The sequence below is a fragment of the Myzus persicae genome, unplaced genomic scaffold, assembly GCF_001856785.1.
Source record: "Myzus persicae strain clone G006 unplaced genomic scaffold, MPER_G0061.0, whole genome shotgun sequence".
In the NCBI taxonomy this organism is placed as follows: domain Eukaryota; kingdom Metazoa; phylum Arthropoda; class Insecta; order Hemiptera; family Aphididae; genus Myzus; species Myzus persicae.
In genome coordinates, this window is record NW_019104333.1 from 377,619 (window position 1) to 398,787 (window position 21,169).

At 31.9% G+C, this 21,169-nt stretch overlaps 1 protein-coding gene across 12 annotated transcripts in view; it reads right to left on the reverse strand.

The window, feature by feature from the left end:
* Positions 1-21,169, reverse strand: part of LOC111041259 (protein turtle) — a 109,702-nt gene that overhangs the window by 21,411 nt on the left and 67,122 nt on the right. For 2 of the 12 annotated variants that reach the window (XM_022325483.1, XM_022325484.1), the window contains one exon: positions 19,210-19,267. The exons of the other annotated variants lie outside the window; for them this stretch is intronic. The gene's annotated coding sequence lies outside the window, so the exon portion shown is untranslated. The remainder of the gene's footprint in view (positions 1-19,209; positions 19,268-21,169) is intronic. 12 annotated transcript variants of the gene reach the window in all.

Genomic DNA, 21,169 nt, shown 5'->3' on the forward strand with positions numbered 1-21,169 from the left:
GAACGTAAGTAGTTCTTAAAAATTCTATTCCATTATAATTCAGAAAATAACAACCTAGAAACAATAGAAAAAAAATAATTTTACCTCTCGAGGGATCGATAAAGAGTTTTTCTATTTATTCTTCAGATCTTTTGGTAATAACATATTGTTCTAACTATGAAAAATCGTTAGTCCTAATAGTTTTATACAATATTGCAATAATTTTGAATTATGTTTGAATTAATTATTTCCACACGAGTATATCATCAATATTGTCATAAATTTATACAATATGCTAATATATGTAGAATTTAGATTTAGATTTATTTTATAATAGAATTGTTAATACCTGATTGTAGTAGTTCTTACGAGTTCAGCAAAATAGTGCCTTCGCTGCACCTGACAATTTATTTTGGATATTTATTTCAAATGCTTACATGATATGAATTATTTAAAATTAAATTAAAATATGAATGTCGATCAAATGAAAAATCATAAAACTATTTCGTAAAGTTACTTGCATAGATGCCCGAAATTCTTCATCATATTCAATATGATTCATTCAATATGATACGAGTACCTACATTATTTTTATGATACATAATCGTGAACTTTTTTCCATAATGCTATAACGAAGGATGTAAGTGGCCAATGTTTGCTACTTATTGTTCTGTTAAAGTACACGTTGAACACCGCACTTTAGTAAATCGAGTTCGCCTCGGGATAACTGTTCATAATTGAATACATATTGCAAAAATCCCGATCATGTATCATACTTAAGCAAGTACGAACACGTATATAATATTATATCTACTACCTGCTATGTTTTTTTCATTCCAATGCCTATCGTTTGTCTATATTGTGTCCTCGATAGACTTAAATGATGTACGAGTAACCTTTTTTTATAGGTACATTAAATTATTAAAGTTAAGAAGTTTATACGCTTTATATCTAAATATAAGAATATTGTATTAGTACGAACAGAAAAAATCATAATAAAGAGTTAAATAAATATTAAATTTGTTGAGTGGATACAGTTTTCATTTTTCTGAACACTAATAAGTTAATAATACAAAAGCAGTTGATTTAGTGATGTTTTAAATTTCAAAACAAATAAATGGAAATCATTTTCAATTTCATTCGTTTTAAAATTCGTATTATTTTTAATAAATATTTAAATAAAGTTATAGGCTTGGTACAATATTTTATCACATCATTTTTTACTCAAAGCTTTCTCGTCTGGTATAAATAACTTATTTCTGTTTATACATTTCAAATTATCCATGAAGGCTAAAAAAGTTAAACATCTTTTATACTTTTTAATAATAAATGGCGATTTCTCCTTTCAGTTGATTTCTTTTATGAAACACTTATTTATATATTTTGTTATTAATAATATAAATATAAATTAAACTGTAACGAAAACTAAACGATAGTTAAACTCATACAACCGATACCATGGTTTAGTCATCAAAGGAGTCCATATAATATACTATTTATTATATTTTTAAATATGATACTGCACTATTGTCATTTTTCTACGACTAGCTAACTGTATCTGTTTGACTATGTGCCTGAAAAAATAGTAAAATATAATCTACTCTCAAAAACTGTATTGGATGACTTAAAAATAGACAGTCGACAGTATAGTGAAAGTATCGACCTTTGTGCGTAAACCGTCGTCCGCGTTAGGTCTTAACCGTCCCGTTGCCAAGTTTTCACTAGTGCCCTTCCCTCTCTTTCGTATATTTTTATTTTTTTGTAACTCCTAAACTTCTCTCTCTCCCCTCCGGTCTCTTATCCCCGAAATAATCCTTGTCAACTACACCCTCCCGAACTCGCGGTAGGATGCAAGTTCCGGCGTAGGCGAGCGGAGTGGTAGTGCAGGATATAGTGACCGATATATAGAATGCGTGGCGGCGGCGGCGTGTGTCCGTCGCCGTGTCCTTAATCTTTCCCTCCCACTCACTGAAAGTCCACAAAATGTAATCCAACGATATTTTCTTGACCCAAAAAACAACCCTCTAGCCCACACGAGTCGGACCGAAGTATTCCGGGTGATTATTTTCAATCTAAGCGCACGTAAAAAAAATAAAATAAATAACGCTTTCCTGCTGTATGAAACGGATCCCTACGCTGTTAGAATGATCAATTCGTCTGTACATGGAGTAAGTGAGCAACGCGGAGTTCACTTAAAACGGTGTACGCGTTTTGGAATCTCATGCTATGACCAGATTACGCCCTTGGGAGTCAAATGTTTTGCTGCTCTTCCGGCTGATTGATAATACACACATATACAATGACACAAACATGATATCTGCACACCCGTCTTATCCGTCACAAATTATGTTTTGTGTGAGAGTTTTATACAAAACCCAAACTAGAACCTATTTTACAAACAGATTTTGTGTATGCATATAGGTATCACTATGCATGTGTATAATGTATAATGTGTTGGTATAATGGTACGTATGGATGGGGAATGACACATAAGCGCTTATAATTATGTATACAAATTAATTTCATCGATTTTTAATGATATAAAAACAGAACAATATGGTTTTGTAAGGTTTAAATTGTCTCTTGCTTGATAGTACGTATGTGAATTGTGAACCAAGTATAGGTATTAGTTAATAAAATGTTTAAAAGTTTTTATTTTATATTGATGTTTTAGTAAAAAAATAACATCATTGAAGTTAATGTATTTCATTATATTATATTTTTTTTATCGTGTTGATTGCTTAAACCAATATATTTGTTTTAGTCACATTGACTAAAATTAACAGTGTGTATATATAAAAAATATACGAAATCATCCAAAAATGGGTTGAAAATGTACATTTTTGTTGTGCATCCTTTTCCATTCAGGAAGTTTTAGTAGCTTATCATTTATATGAATGTGTGTAAAACAAAACTGGCTCTGCAGCAGGACAAATTGCGGTCACCGATGGTCATTATTTTCATTTTCAGCAGCGTACGTGGCGTCATCGGAAAAACGGTCAATTTATGGAATATCATATCCATATATCTAATATCTTCAGCGCCCAATGTCCCTCTATATCTGTCCGATTTGATTTATGTACATTCGCTGGTACCTTCCTCCTGCCATGCCACCATAGGCAATTCATATGTCCCTCGCGAATAAAATACACTTTGCGAGGATATATTTCGCGTATTTATTGCTCTCTCTCCCCCCCCTTTCCCCCTCTCTTCCTCGCCGCTGCGGCCTCTCATTCATTTTATATATTTCGCCCTCTCCCATATCTTTATCTCTCTTCACTAAAAACTACAGTGTTGATCAATAAAAAACAGTAACAAATAAAAATCGGTAACAATTTTTTTTCTCCTCGTAAAAAAGTAGAAAATCTTTGTTTCTTTATTTTTTGTATTATTATTATTTTTTCCGTTCATATGGTAAGGTAGTATAAGGCTTATTTACATAATGGCATCTGGCCAAAAGTGGATGAAACGAGCTTGCGCGATCAGTAGCAGCAGCGGCTGCGGCAGCGGACGTTATGATAAATGACGTGAGTGGTGGCTATATAGCGCCACTGGCCCCATTCTCTGGGGAACAACCCCTCGTGTGAAAATTATGCCCACGTTACGCAGAAAATCCCGTTGTTTTCACACTCGAAAAGTTCCATACTACCTTTGCATTAGCATGAAAAAGAAGAAGTGGACGTCGGTTTTCAAAATGTTTCAAAAGAATATTTATTTATTTGAATAACGTTTTCTCATTCTTTTTCTATCTCTTTTTTTTTCTCAGATAAAAACGTAAACTTTGCAATATTTCACGGCATAAACTTATTTGATTATCCATCATGTGTTTGAAAAGAAGAAGAAGAGGGACGTGTGTACAGCGTACGGTGGAGATAATTTTATTAGGCTTCAGGACGAGCGTGAATGTGTGACACTACACACTACACAATTTCGACGCTGCACCGGGCGTACACGGAGTGGCAAGTTACGTAACGAACGATTCAGCCGTATTTTTTCGGTTTAAATTAACTTAGCGAGTGTCTTAAAAAGTTTGCCACTCGCATTTCCTCCGATCCCTCGTGCGCGTTTTGTAAAGGATTGTTTTAAAGAGGCTTGTGCGCGGGCCACATAGTTCAGTAAACGTTCAAAGTTTCAGTTATCAGGTCCTGTTTTGTTCGATGTATATACCTGTGTGTGTGTGCGTGTATAATATGCACACGTAACATTCACCCTTAAACTTCACAATCTCTATCACTGGGTAAATGTTAGATGCACACAATATATACCTATACATAATATGTATATGCTCGTATCGCAACGACATCAATTTCCTTCGCAGTGTCGTTTCGTATATTATTATATTATATAGGTAGTTATAAGTACCTACAACTGTGTATCACTATATATATATATATATATACATAATTATAGCCGTTATGGGTACCTACAACTGGTAAAGTAGTGGTATATTATGTACGTGCAATTAAGCCGTTACGCGTTAAGTCTCGTTTTATCAATAACAATTATCATTATAGTGTCTCAAATTAAGTTTGTTTGTTTTTATGTTGTTTGAATTGTTATTAGTTCATAACGTTCGTAATTTGATCTCTTGAAATTCTAAATAACAAGTCGGTATTATTTTATATCTGTTACAAATCATTAAAATATAGTTTGGATTATGGTCTACTACTTAGGTACCATTTTTTAGATTGATTATAATATACTAGTATGTACTCGTTTGTATTCCCAGTGAAAAAAATGTAGCAAACCTAAAAAAAAATGAACAGTGCTAATGTCTAGCAGAAATTCCAGAGAAAAGTACTCATATATTTTCAGCGAACCGTTATTTATTCATTATCATTTATTACCTATTTAATAAGTTGGTACTAAGGTGTTTCTGAAAAACGTTTATTAGTCGTTTGATCGACGATAAATTAATTAAATTTGCAAATGAATGTATTTTATAACAGAGTAGAAAATATATCAAAGGCAAATTATCATTATGTAAATGCATATTATTTTTCAATGAATAAAATCAACGATTTTAAAATTTACATAATAATAAATAAATCTTATTTTCCGAACAATAATAATAATTAGTTTTAAAAAAAGGTATACCTTTGTTTTATTTTTTCATTAATTGTCAATAAATTGAAAACATTTAATTAGTAGGTAATTAAATATCTTAAAATGTTATGGTTAATAAACATTATTTTATAAACTAATTATTTTTGATCTCGGAGATTTCAGATATTTTAAAATTCTGGTGTTTAATATGGATCAATACATTATTATCACAATTGTTTGATTTCTTCAAATATATTTGCCTAAGTCCTACAAGAGTATCAAGTTAAAATATTAGAATATTTGTAATATCGTACGTTTTTCAATTTGTTTTTGTATTTATCCGACGTGAAATCGATCGTCACAAACTCATTAAAATATTTTCTCTATTAACCGGTCTCATCCCTTACAGATTTTTACCCGCATACACAATCCAGTAAATGCCGAATATTATTTGGTTACAAATCATCGTACGTCGACAGTTTTTAAATCTTAAATTATCGTAATTATTTTGTTTTTGTCAATTCGGACAATTACATTATTTATTCATATAAAGTCGACAATCGTGACTTCCAACATAATATTCTATTTCCATTTCTTCGAATAATTGATCTTCAACAATCAAGTGGTTGATTTCCGTTTACGGTTGTATTGTCGTCGTCGTTTTAGTATACAAATGCGAATAACAATACCGTTTGGCACCCGTCGTCCTCCGGGAAAACGTGGTGGGTTCATGACGTCATTTGGTTACGGTTCTGGCGCCTCAACTCAGCCGGCAAGTGAAATTAGTACGTCAGTCGCTTTTCATCCCGATAACACGTCAAAATGCATCAGTCATGGAAAGTCGGCCGACCGTACTTCGGGACTCCGGTGTGAGGGGGGGGGGAGGGTAAATTAGTTTTCGACCAATTATCTGTTATTTTCTCGCAAGAGAAGAACACTGGTAGTAAGTTGTATGGATAAAGGTTCGATGGAAGATCGTGTTACCTGGCTCCTAGTAGTCTAGTGGACAGTTATGTCACGTTGTGTCAACGTGTCATAGCATAATCGATTAAATCTCACCATCGTTACTATAGTGTAATGTTATATAAGTGTTAAGTACATGTTTGCTGTTATTTTTATCTCAAAAAGATATGTTTTATTTTTACACCTAAAAAAAAATACAGAAATAATGTTTCAGTGTTTCACACATTCTTTTTCGTTTTGTTAAATATAGTCTTTAGATCGAGTGAATTCATAGGAATTTTATCCTCGCGAAGAATTGATCAAATACCTTGTTATTTCGTGGGTTATTGTTTTCTTGTTTCACATCCAAGTCAGGTTTTGGTGCGTGAAAACCATTCGCAGAGTCCATTAAATTTCCAATTACGCGTTCCACACACATAACAACAGAAACACCCTTTTGGCCTTTAGCCATATTTTGTAACCCTTTATATATTATAGTCCCTTATGATTGCGTTATAATTTCATATGCATATTTTTTTTCAATATTAATTAGTATAAAATGTTTCAAAATTTCAAAATTTGAACAATTAATATAGCAATATTTATGCGTAAAACTCATTTTAAAATGGTTGGTTCATTTTTGAAATTTATTATGGATCCATATTAGGTACTTCAAAAAGTTGAATTCCCATTGTGACTTTATAAATGTATGTATATTATAATATGGTTTAAATAAGTAAATAAAACTAGTTTTTTTTATTTTAAATTTAAACATAGGAGTCATAGTCATCCATAAAATTGTATTTATTGGTTTATATTTATTTAAAAAGTTTCAGTTGTGCTTTCAGAATGGAGTTCAATCAAATCTAGCCGTCCTACACAGTTCTAAAAATATAAAATAAAAACCGTAGTGGATTGGTTGACTGTTATAAAATCTAAAAATTGCAATTTATATTCAAAAGATTGTGTTATCTTTGTTTTTTGTTGATTGCTTAAGATCCAATTTTTCTTAAATTTTTAAATTTGTGTACGGTTAATAGGCTGATACAAAACTAATATACAGTTGTACAGTACCTACCTATTTAAAATATTATAAATAAAGATTTTATAAGCTTAATTTCCCTCAATGTATTGATAAGTGCTATAATTACAATTACTTACAAATTTCTAAATGATAATTATATGTTTTCATTGGAAGGATCCACCCATTTGAAATTAATTGTGTTGGTATGAATATTAAAAATGCAAATCGCATTCATAAATGTAATTTAATAAACATAATGTAAACACACATGGGTATTTTTTTATTTTGAACTTACGTATATAATAAATGGAATTTAATAAACATAATGCAAATACAAATATGTTATAGTTTAAACTTGCTTATAACAAATAACCAGCTATAGTTGTTTTAAAAACTATATTAGGCGTTAGCACTTTGCAACATACATACTGCTACTAACAGTTTTATTATATTTTTACATTATTTATATTATTAAAAATTAAAAATACGAGCCAACGAGCCACGTTTTTAACATGTGTTATTTAAAATATTTGATCTCTTAAAATTAAAATGTCTCCCAGTACTCAACTTATATTTCCACCTATTTATTGATTTTTATCATAATAATATATTCCATTGTTCTTACCTTAAATAATATGAATTAATATTTTTTGGTGAGCACCTGTCAAAATAAATGTGGGATAGCGTAGCTTCGTATTTCAGATACTATTATATTTCTAATAGAAATTGTTATCTTATTATTATTAGTGTAGGTGAGTTTGTGTAATACTAGTAAATATAGTAATAGGTATTTGGTAAAAAAAAAAAGTACCACTGACAAACATTGCAATCAAAGTCAATACTAATTTCAATTTAAATCAAATGTAACTAACTATATATGAAATGTTTGCACACGACAGCGGTGATAAGAAAAAGTGTTTAAAGGTGAATTTTCCTTCTGAAAAAAAAACCTAACACAAATTGGCAAGTGGTTGTGCACTGGGTTTTTGTCGTTTTTGAATTCGATAAATATATATTGAAGTGCGGTTATCTTGGACCGACAGGTCTTGTATGATGCAATACCAATTGACAAATGATCATCGGTATATGACGATCAAATACCCTCGTCAACAAAATGTAAAAGAAAAAAGGGTCTCTTATCTAAAATCAATGAAAATCTATTGAGGTTTAGCTTTCCTCGTTGGCCAACGGTGTGTTTGAAAACCAGCCACGATTTCGCTTCATCTGTGACCCCTTGACCCTGTGTATATATAGATGCGTGCGTGTGTGTCACGACATGATTAAGTATGGCCAACGATTATTTTCAATCAGCTCCATTATTATTTAAAAGGAACGTAGTCAAAGGTTTGAATATTTTACGTGTTTCTATAAATAAGTATTTAACGAAAATTATATTTACTCTACCCAATTGCAAAAGAAATGTTTTATTTTAATTTTTATAGAAACTCGATCGATTTGGAAACTCATTAAATTCAAAACCACAACCATTTCACCATTATATATTATTAAAACTTAACGATGAATACCTACAATCTCCGTAGACAAACGTAATACGATCATGTCATTAGTTGAAAACGATACGGTTTTAAGTTGAGTATACCTACACGACTTACCTACGTTCCACAAAACATAACGTGTAGAGGTGCAATAGGAATACTGCAGTATTTTTTCTCTCCAATAAACTTTCCTCGTAAGCCATTGGAAATGATTATGACGTGTATACCTACATTAATAATTAAATTTTAAAAAGCCGTTCAAAGCTTACAGATGTATAAAACGTCATGACTCATGACATTAAGAGGACAACACGATTCAGATTATCGTCGCGTACACATATTTTTATGATTTCGGTATGCTGTATATAATATAAAGAATGAATCATTTTAAAGTTGTTCGTGTCTTTTCATAGCTTCCGCAGTGTTATTAGATGTTACTAATACCGCCATTGTATACGAAACGCGCATTAGAAAAGAAAATTTTTCAATATATATGAAATGTCCGGCCGAAAGTTTTCTTCGATTAGGATGCTGTAGACAATTTACCCTCTCACCGTCGACGTAGAAACGTGACGTCACAGCTAATGGACGGTGGCGGCAGCGGTAGTTGCGGATTTGGAACGTGTAATTCGTTTAAGTTCGAGGCGAGGACAAAAAAAAAAAAAGAGGGGAGAAGTTGTTGCCACGGGGTACGATCGATACAAGAAAAATACAATGCGTTATAGTTTTGCGTCTGTTAGGCTATAAATTCTCGTCAAAATAAAACTATTATACCGAAAATAATTATAATCACTTTTGAAAAACACAGAACACGTCCGAGGCGCATTTTAAAATAATAAACTCGTTTGATATGGTAGGTATTATAACATAACCGCCAATACAACGACGACAAATGAATGATTTGACATAATTCAAGAAGAAGTAAATGCATACTTAAAATAAATCTCATTTCGTTTTTAATTAAACTCAGCATATTATACTGATGTCATCAAGCATTTAACTTAAACTGTGCAGTATGGTAATTTTATTATGAACAACGGCGTATTATTTCTTTGAGAATCTCTTTTGGTTGTTGGTAAAATGTTACGAGCGAGTAAGTTAAGCCACATGTAATTCCATTTATATTTGGTACCTACGGTATTTAGCTTTTAGTTTTTTTTTTTACATAAATACGAATTATATCAAATATACTATAATTCCTAAAGATGATTCATGGATTATAATTTAAGGATTTTGATGCATTTCGTATTTTTATGTTTCTAAAATTGTCGCCTTGTTGTGTGTGTTTAGAGCACTTTTCAAAAATATTGGAAATCACATAACCATCTCATTTATAAAAAAGTTAAAGCAACAATGTATGACAATTAATTTTCTCAGAAGCTGATTTTGTGATGAGTAATAATAAAATAAAAAATAGTCATTTTTATCAGTGATAATATATTATAATATAATTTCTATGAACTTAAGAATTTGATTATATTTTTAGAGCTGAGTGTGTAAGAACGAAGTTCGAATAACATACAGTTCATTTTGCTCTATATCGTTATCTACTTTAAAATCCCGTTTGAAACATGGGTCTTTAAAACAAGGCCCGCCCTGTCTTTATTTGAAGCCCATGAATACATTTTATGAGTAGAACAGGGGTGGGCCATAGTTCAATTAAAAATAGTACATTTGTTGTATATACGTTCATAACCCTACAGCAAATACTACAAACGATAATTCAGGGATTCATAAATTTAGTTAATTTTTGCGTTATTTCATGTCTGTTAATATCTTGCAACATTTTGTTGTGGATATTTTTAACTAAAATAACTTAATAACTGAAAAGATTACAGCGTCCTTAATTTGACGTCCTTACTCTTTAACACTGCGCCCCGGGATATACCCCCCTCCCCCCGATTACGCCCCTAATGTAATCCACAGACCTGCCTGCAGTGTGTTGCACCACTATGCGTACATATTATTATAAACGCACATTATGATATAATATTACCATTACTATGACCTCGCCAGCCGTGTACCTATTTATAACATTATATGTAGTATACATTGTGTACGGGGTGCGCAGTGCAAAACCTGTCGTCACCATCGCTTTCGTTTGAACCAAATCCTTGTTATTATAATATGTATATAACCTACGCTCCCCCCCCCCCGCAGCCGGTGCGCTACGCCGTGTGAATTGGTGGAGGCGACGGGGGTGGAAATCGCGCGAAAATATTATTAATAACGTTTTACTATCCATTTATTATATCAGGAAAGAGCTAAGGTTCGCTGCTACATATATTACACGTGCCGGCGCGTCGTTTCCATTAATAATAATAATAATAATAATAATAATAATAATAATATTATTATTATATATATATTACACGGATAGACGCGGGAACGAGCGCTTTATTATATATATATTATATAAACAGGGTGGACGACCGTGTTTTCCCGTCTTGGCGTGTCGGTTACACTCAAAAGCGGGAGAACGCCTGGGTGCACCCTGTGCACGCGCCACAAACCCCTCAGTTTAGGGATGTTCGGCCGGGGGTGAGTGGACCTCTGTACGCAACATCGCCGGGGTGCGTTTAAATATATGAATCCCGGAGACCGCGGTGTTGCGTGCATAGTAATATATGTGTGTGTGAGTGTATGCATAGTAATAATAATAACCGGCGGAGAGAACAATTATTTATGAACGAGGGCAGTCGGGTGTGAACACGCGTATTATACCTATATAGGCCGTCCAAGTTATTAAACATTCTTCTCTCCGCGGAGCGACGTATAAGACGTCTCTCGCTTTGGTACCTATGTACATACATTATATACTCAAATGTTATTTTCAAGTATTATTTCACACGCGGTGTAAAGACTAACCAATATAATGTATTATATGGTAATAATACTATTGTGTCCGTCCGACCGGCCCCTGCACTGCGGTCGTATTTGTCTCGATACCGACATACCGTTTTTCCGGCTGTGTATCTTCCGAAAAAGAATTTCACGTGACGTCGTCAGTGATGATGATTTACAATCATAAGCATACCGATATATTTTATCTGGATCATATTATTATATTTTATCGGCGGATGCAGTGTCCGCGACGGTCCCGCACCCGGTTCAATGTAATATATTTATACGTATTTTTTTTTTTTTACAAAGAAAAGCTAAGGGAAATACTATCGTCATAAGACCGTCACTTCAAAAAAAATAATTCTTAATACCCAAAGAATAACCTAGGACCAGGGCTGGGCAGTATCTTAGATACTAGCATTTGAGATACGTATCTTAGATACAATTGTATCTTGTATCTTGTATCGAGATACATAATTTGAATGTATCTTGTATCGGGTATTTAAATACTTTATTGACTTGTATCTAGTATCTTTTTATGATTAAGATACTAGATACCTACATTCAAAAAATATGTTTCATATTTCATTTATATAACAATTTTCCCTTGAGCCATCATAGTTTTTACTAGAGGCTAATAAAAATAAAAATAAAAAAACAATTTTCCCAATTGCCCAATTAGTAATAATATGTTAGATAATAATATATTAGATTAAAGTAACTTTGGTGTCTGGCGATAATATTATATCAGCGATAAGACTTCGTTGATCACCGGTCGCCGACTGACGACTGTTCGTTCATATTCTCTGTCTGTCTCGTGCGTATTATGCATATGTGCGGTGTTTGTGTAGATTGACAAAGTGACGAAAAAATTATATTTTGTGCATTGTTTTAATATTTGTAAATATTAATTTAATATCTATATATCTGTTATTAAAAACATGGATAACCAAAATGTTAATATTCCAAAATGCTTAGATGGCAAATTTTATACGATTTTAAATTCTGATGAAATAATAAATGTAAATTCTAATGTAAAAGCACATGTGTGTAACATGTAAAGAGAAAAAAAAAGAAAACAGAATTATTGCAGGAGCAATAAATTCCACATCAAATTTTCGACTACATAATATGAAAGTAAGTACCTATATTTAAAATATGGAAACTTTATGTCTATAATATTAACCAATTAACCAATTTATAACATATACAACAAATATATAATGTACATATGTACCACAACATTTATAACTATATGTTTATATAATGTCTATAATGTATATTTGTCTATTATTAGTATTATTATTGTTTTAAGCGTATCTAATGTTATTTAAAATTATATTGTTAATGATCAATGCATACCGTATTATTATACATTTATAACCTATAATATAATATATATTATATATGATAAAATTATATCGAAGGTAAATTAAGAAATTAATAAAAATAAATAAATATATTAAGTATCTTGTATCTTACAGGTATCTCAGATACATGTATCTTGTATCTAGTATCTTTAAAAATATTATAGTATCTTGTATCTTGTATTTAGATACTAGTCATAAATGTATCTTGTATCTTGTATTTAGATACTTTTTTTGAGGTATCTTGCCCAGCCCTGCCTAGGACCCCCTCCTTGTTGATTTAAAAAGTGGTGCACTCTATTAAATTATTGTATAATAAATAATTATTAATCACCTACCCATCCACTAACAAGTAACACACGGGTCATACAGTATAGTCGCCACTATGGATAGATTCTACCATTTGATATTATTATGCAGGGCATTGATGTTATTTCTGTGGTGACTGGAGAGATTCGGACTCACGTTTCTTTTCATCGGAAATCTGTGGGTTAGCCGAGTATGAGTCAATCTTCGAAATCCTCAGTTCAATTAAGCATATTATGGTTTGGTTTGATGTTTTCGGGGATTTAATTTGGTTAAGTTTTGTGTTTTATTTATGCCAATGTATTTGCTACGCGATAAGATAATTCTATTAGATTTGTTTTCTTTCACTTAGAGTGAAATGGAATAAGGAATGAGTGTAAAGGAAATCCTCCATTGTATTATCATCTACGAAGGAGTGACCTAATATTACATTATGTGAATGTTATTTGACGTATAGTATAATGTTTTTGGACAATCACGAATTTCGTAGTATAGCGATAAATTATCGCGTACACGCAAAAACTACCTATAACTAGGAAATGACTCTAAGAATAGATATTCAAATTTACGGTTAGTCGTTAGTACTTGCATATTGTATATAACGTGTATGATATTTTATCATTGTAATATAATAATTAATATTGGCTTAGCAGTTTAGTTGTGTAAAATATAATTTATAATGTAACAAATGGTAAACACGTTGTAGTATTACACGCGTGTATATAGTTGAAATGAATACTTACATCCTACACATCGAAACAACAACAAAAATAATAATAATAGACACCCGGAACGACCGAACTGGAGACGCAAATTTTGACTTGTATACCAAATATTGTTATAATGCATTTCTAAGTGCTGTATAATATAATATTATTGTACGATATGATAAATGAATTGAAATATCTGACGATCGCTCAAATATTATCTCTAGTGTTGTACCACGTAAGTATCTGCATATTGTATTGTAAATTGTAATGTCGGTGACACACTTTTGGTACATCATGGTAGTCTCTATAGTAAATAGATATATAAAGACTAACGAGATAAAATCATATTTATTTTTATGCTAACATAATATTACAGTTAATAGTAAAATGTACAATGGTCAATGTTATCTGCTGTTGAATTTTTAATCAAAATATATATAATACTTTCTGACATGTTTTAGAATTCCATAAATAATTTTTACAAATATCGAAGTACTAAACCATGTGTATATTTGTATAGGTTTATCAAAGAGCTAAATTATAGGGATCTTGTAAATTTGTATTTCTAATTATATATATCCATTTTTAGTTAGGTTATACATCCATATTACATGTCATAATTTCGATGCAAGCGCTATCTTGGAAATACTCTCGGATTACTCTTAAAGTTCAGTCATAACGTTTTGGACGTAATAATGTGCTTATAATAATTCGGTGTACACTCGATCAGGAAGCGCGGTATTGTACAAAGATTCGCAGAGATGGATGGGACTTAGGAATGAACTCCAGGGCATAATATGATACTATGATCAAACTGCCATGATGTGGCACGATATGAATTCAGAGAACTCGTGAACGTGACCGAACTTTACCCGAGAAAACTTCGGCTACCGGGACTCTTCCGGAATCTGTCATTCAATTAAGTCGCTATTCATCATTCACCCTTTTACGCGCTTTCACATCTTACACGCCACCCGCATTCGGCGCCGTTTTTGGTCTTCGCAACTACAATAAATACAACGAAATCGATAAAATATATATTGTACACACTATACAGCGCGATCTCCTGCAACGTCCCAATTGGTTTGTTAAACGATATTATATTATAAAATATAGTCCACGCTGAGATAATGAGTCGATGATAAATTCCTTTTAATCTTTGCAGTCGATATAGCATCGTTGTAATGGTTTTAATTAATCGTTTCGTTGAATGCAAATTACAAGTATTATTTAGGTGTAGCTGGCTTTTTCGTTACTCTAGGGCTCGTAATGAAATATTGATTTTCACTGTGACGCGAACCACCGTTGCGCAATGTTTCCCGAAGGGTGCAATTCGTTTTGTGAAAGTAACGTGCCACACAGATCCTAGGACTAAATTAATACGAATGACCAGTCTCTACTACATTTGTCTCGTCCCATCGGACACCTTGGTCATTGACACATATTCTGTACATTAGGTCCCATTTGGGATCGTAATGAATTTTAATTTGTAACCATTCCCTTATGTCAAACCAAGTATTGATATTGAACTGCAGATGATTCGGTATAATGGACATTAAAATTATTATCATATGAAATAAACACTTCTGACGGCCGTATCAAGTGCTGTAGGTACTATATAGGTTTACTGCAGTACCATAATACTTATAGTATGGCCGATAGGTACTTAAAATATCCAAATGATATTTTATATTATTTATTAAACGTGGTTAAAGTGCTTCGCGGATGATAATGTTTACATACTATGTATATATAATTTCCCATTAGTAGAGTCGAATGATTGAGAAAATTACTATTCATATATTTAATTAGGTACCTATATAAATGGTCATAACTCATAACCTCCATTTGTTTTTTCAACGAGTTTGCCAATAGAATATATAAGTAATACGTTCTAGTTTATAATATGTAATATATAATCAGCCATAACGTCACGACAATCTTTCGGAAACAATATCAATACCGGCACGTCATGTGTGGTGTGCATGGCGCCGCACGATCGGGGGACATTTCGGAACGGGACACGACGGCCGTGCACAACATTTGACCATGTGCCGATAAGGAAAGATTCGGTATTTTTTTGCCACCGCGAACCTTCATATAGCCATTCATCAAAAGTGTGAATTTTCCGCGGCTCGCCGGCGTTTCCCGTTTCCGGGCAAAGGGGCGCTCGCCGGATACTAAATCACTGGGAATCCTGCATGGGCCTGCACGTTGCACCGTCCCTCTCCCGCCGAATCAATCAAAATCGTCCGGACGCATCTAGGTCGTGTACACACACCCACCCACACACACACACACACACACACACACACACACACACACACACATATATGACGTGGTGGTATTACGGGCGGGATATTTTTCCGACAGCGTTTTCCCGGCCTTCGACTCCTGTGAGCACCAACCTCCGCCGCTGTGGTAGTCCGACTCCGGTCGTGATGCGGACATAAAAATGACACATAAAAAAAAAGATCGAAATGAAAAAACGGCAACCGCAAATCGCCATTTATTTGCCTAATATTTGTATAATATTTAATCAGGGATCTACAAACCGCGCGCCGGACGAATTTTATCTGGCCCGCAGCCAGAAATTTATTTTTAATTACCTATTACTGTTTGCCGGTGAATCATTTATTGAAGTTTTCATTGGTTTTCATTTTATTATTTATGTTTTGTCTTTACTTTATTTGGTGTGATATTATGTAATACATTGCATTTTGATGGCCCCCGGAAACTTGCCGAATTCCGATGTGGGCCCCTCCAAAAAGTATTAATCGGTGACCCCCGGTATCGCAATATGTTCGTCCCCTATTCACATTGTATATTCGTATCCTGCGCAAGCGTATGTATAAATATTAACCTCGTGGTCACTGCGGGCACCGCGACGCTTATAAATCATTGCAGGACCAAACCTAGTGGCCGTCCGATAAAGTTTGTGCCGTTGTTTAAAGTTTAATCACACACGAGCCGGAGTTCAGACCATGGAGAGACTCGAAACCTCGGGGGTTAAAAAAAAATATATATATATCACACACACACACACACACACACACACACACACAAACGAGTTGGGGAGGAAAAGTTTTTACCACTCTCACTTTTGTATTACAGTATAATATATACATATAGGGGGACCCGAGCTCTGCTCTCGGTACTATTATGCCACTGCAGCTTCGTGTTTGTTATATTAGCTTTCTTATATGTGGGACAGCGATATTAAAGTTTCGACCGACAAAACCACTCCAGCTTACCGAGAATAATATAATATCTTTATTTTAAATTATTTCGTTCTCCGCTGTTCAGACGTATTTCGACGATACCAGTTATTTAGGTACCTCTAGGCGACTTCTCGCAACTCAATATTTGTATTCGTACTATTATAGGTACTTTTATTGGAATAGGTACCTCTACCTACTATTATAATACCGACGCCTCACGGCAATCGTAACTCCTCTAAAACTAATATCGAGACCATCCGACATTATTATCATTATTATTCTGTATCGTATGACGTCATACGGATCCACGTTTCATCGTTTGGCATAAATACGTATTATAATACGCAAAGTGACAAGAGCCATTTCACCATCACGGCTTTATAATAATATAATGTCTGCTGTCTTTTTTAGGACCCAGTCAACCATAAAAATATTAGTAATAATATAATATGTTGAACTAACTATAAAATATAAGTTTTTATATTATAATGTAAGTATAATATTATGCGTGGTTTAAATTATTTCATAATTTGATTTTATTACAGTCGGATTACCCATTATTATTATCTAATTTTGGAAATATTTCCTTATATTAAGAATGTGTGGCATATTATGTTTTTGACTGTCGTTATAGTACACTCATACAAAGTAGTACATACTTCAATACCTTCAGTTTTATTTTGTTATTTGTGTTTTTTTTTTTAAATGTCAAATGTTCGCAAAATATTTTCATTCTATTAATGGTAACAAAGATTCCTCAAGTAATATTTTTTTCATCGGAAACTTCTTTCTAACAATGGAAATATCGTGTATTATAAATGTGACAGTTATGTAAAATATTATATAAAAATAGAACTAGGAAAAGAAAAGTTTTTCTAACATTTTTGAAGTGAAAATCCATTGTTTTTAAATGTTAATTCTTTTTTAGTCTAAATTTGTATTAATTTTACATTTTCATTAATTATAATGCAATACGCTTATAATCATTTATACACAAACAGTTTTTAACTAATACTGATTATATTATATTTTCAACTCAATTAACAACACCGAAAATGTTGGTAAATATAATAATATGTAAGTAGGCACCTATCTATTATACATCATATATTCATATACATATTTATTCGTATTAAACTTTGGTAGACTGCAAACTAAAATACAGCCATAAAGTGTGGACTCAATGTTATCCAACACATAGCGTTATAACAATGCACTACCATTAATAATTGTTATACAATAAAATAATTTTTATATAGAGATATTATTTATTATCTGCAGAGGCAACGAAATAATTTTTACATGTCATATATGCATACATCGATATTTAAGATTTAATTAGTTTTTTCATTGGGTATTTAGATTCTTGCAGGTTTTCTAGATTTATTTCTTAGCGATTTTAACAAAATATAATCTTTAACAGCAATACCAATGTTAAAAATACGTCTAGAATTTTTTCTACTTTGTTGGACAGTACTTTTTACACTTTTTCACTTTTTTACTTTTTACACTACTTTGCTAGTGCTATAAAAGAAATGATTAAATATTATGAACTATTTGCTATATTTGTGTATTTTAATGTAAATTAAAATGATTTGTAACAAAAACTCAAATACGTTACCTACCTAAAATTTGGATTTAAATTTTAATATAATTACTTAATAAAAAAACAATCAAACTATCGGACAATGCTGTTTATACGAAACAGACATAAGCATGTTTGTAAACTACCATTTACCAATTCATAAAATATAAACTAATAATATATATTAAACATTTCTACATAAAACAATATTAATTTATTGTATTCTATACCATGTTTGTATTGAATCATTTTAATTACATAGTATAAAGAAATAAATAATAAATAAGTAGTAGTGTAGTAGGTACCTATTTTAGCCTATAGGTATATGTTTTGACTTTTTGAGAATATTAGCTGTGCTAGTTATGAATGAAAATCATCATATTTCATGCATCATATTATATAAATTATTCCATATAATAATATTCTTTCAAAGAGTTGGAAAACAATGTCAAAAAACCAAACATTTTTTTTAAATGTCTAGTACTAAGTATTAAAAAACTATAATATTGGTAGCAAAATTATATTCATATAAAATCAATTTTGTGAAGTATAATTGGCCCATAAGTAATTTTTTTTTATTATTATTAACCATATAGATATTTGATACTATAATATATTAAATATTTATAGTTCATAGTCCATACACATAGACTTTCAATTATTATAATGAAATAAATAATAAATATTACTTGGAACAGTCACGGTTCATATTGATTCTGTACTCTATTTCAATTTAATCATATGTACCTGCAAACAAAACAAAAACAAATTATAATTTAAGTAATAAATTTAAACATATTATTTGACATGTTAATAGTTTTATATATTAATGTATAAGTATATAGTATATACATTAATTGGTTTTGATTGTTATATATTAATATTATATGAATGAACAAAACTGCCAAAAGTAGAGTTTACATTTGTCTCATAATATACCTATTTGTATTCTTATAAAAATATTATGAGCCTTGTTAAAATATATGTGTGTAATTTTCTTTTTTGTAATCACTTGTAGTCCATAATAATTGTAAATTATCAACGGTTTGCCTTCTGTTGTAATTTGAAGCTATAAAATCAATGTTATATAGGTTTGATTTTGTATTGTTTTAAAAATGTGAAAAATAACAAGTTAAGAGTGGTAATAATTGAGGTCTTGGGGGAGGATGGGTATTCTACTATTAGATGGTTTAAAACAATTGATCGTATTTCACAAATTCACTGTAAACTATAGTAATATATTTTATATTTTCATCTTCATTAGAACGTCTCTAAGCTCACGGGTTGTATAGACGACGTTTCTGGGTATTATACATATCCAATCGACATATTTTTACGCGGACAACTGTTTTTTCGCTGTACAGTTTTCTCTTTCCTTCTGTTTTTTGTTTTTTTTTTACGAAAATAATATAATGCGTCTCCAACACTACTTCACCGGACGTAGTTTTATTTTTACTTTGTAGAAACGGTCGGGCAGTCTATTGTCTGCGGGAAATCCAATGTTTTATGTACAGTCTGTGGAGCGCAAATAAAAGAGGGAACAAATCATTCGTACAGGTGCTGAGGCATTAACATTATTAAAGAGAGCCCGTTCGTGTCCCTAGAGGTAGTGCCACAAGGTTGCCGGGGTGGGTTGGACGTGATAGTAGACAGGGGAGGTGGTGGGATCGTGGCTGGAAAATATAGTGGAGGCAGAACACTATCTTTTATTCAACATTTTCCCTGGGCTAACGAGCGGGGCATGTTATAATGTCTAGTTTTAATATAAATCGAAAAAAATGAGTTCGAATGGACGGGAACGGCGGAATTGACCTTTTAATCATGCATTGCGCTGTAGAATATTCTACGAATGGTTTTTGGAAAAAGTTAATTACACTCGTTACTATATACATCCATTCTCTTTGCATCGCGAACACTTTCGATCAGAGTACGAGTGGCGATGGAAGTGAAAAATGTACACAAATTCAGGCGGCCTCATTAGCAAAGGATTTTGCATCCTTTATGTCAACACGCGCCTGTCTTTTACTTGTCTATGAAAGCCCTTTGAACGTTTCGCTACACAGCTGAGTAGTCGTTATAATCTTAAACTATTATAAATAATTTTATGTAAATTGATTAATGACAGATCATTTAAAATGTTTTCCTCATAGATAATAATTTTTATAATATATATATATATATATATATACAGGGTATTTTAATTCAATAAATAATGTTTACTTCTGATAATTAAAATATTTTTTTCTTAAAGCATTTGTTTCCGGTGCTGAAAAAGTCTATATATTTTGTATAATTTAAAGATCGAGAGAGAAGGGGTTTTAATCTTAAAGTTATTAATATTAGTCATTTTTGAAGGTACAGAACCTTTTTATTTTTTGTATATTTTCCTTAATGAACCAATTAAGCTATGTTTAATCCAAAATATACGTATAGCTTAAAAAGTCAATTTCAAACTCTTCCGTGTTAAGTCTACTGCACAGTGTATATTCCTAAGTATTGAGAATTTTCATCCTAAAGTGGAAAGTTTTCTTTATATTTTTATATGCCTCTCTCGGCCTCACGCTGTAAAAATATTAAATAACGGTCTTGAAGTGTTTATAAATATTAAATTATTATTTAATCAACCCCTCCACCTGTCTTAAATTACTT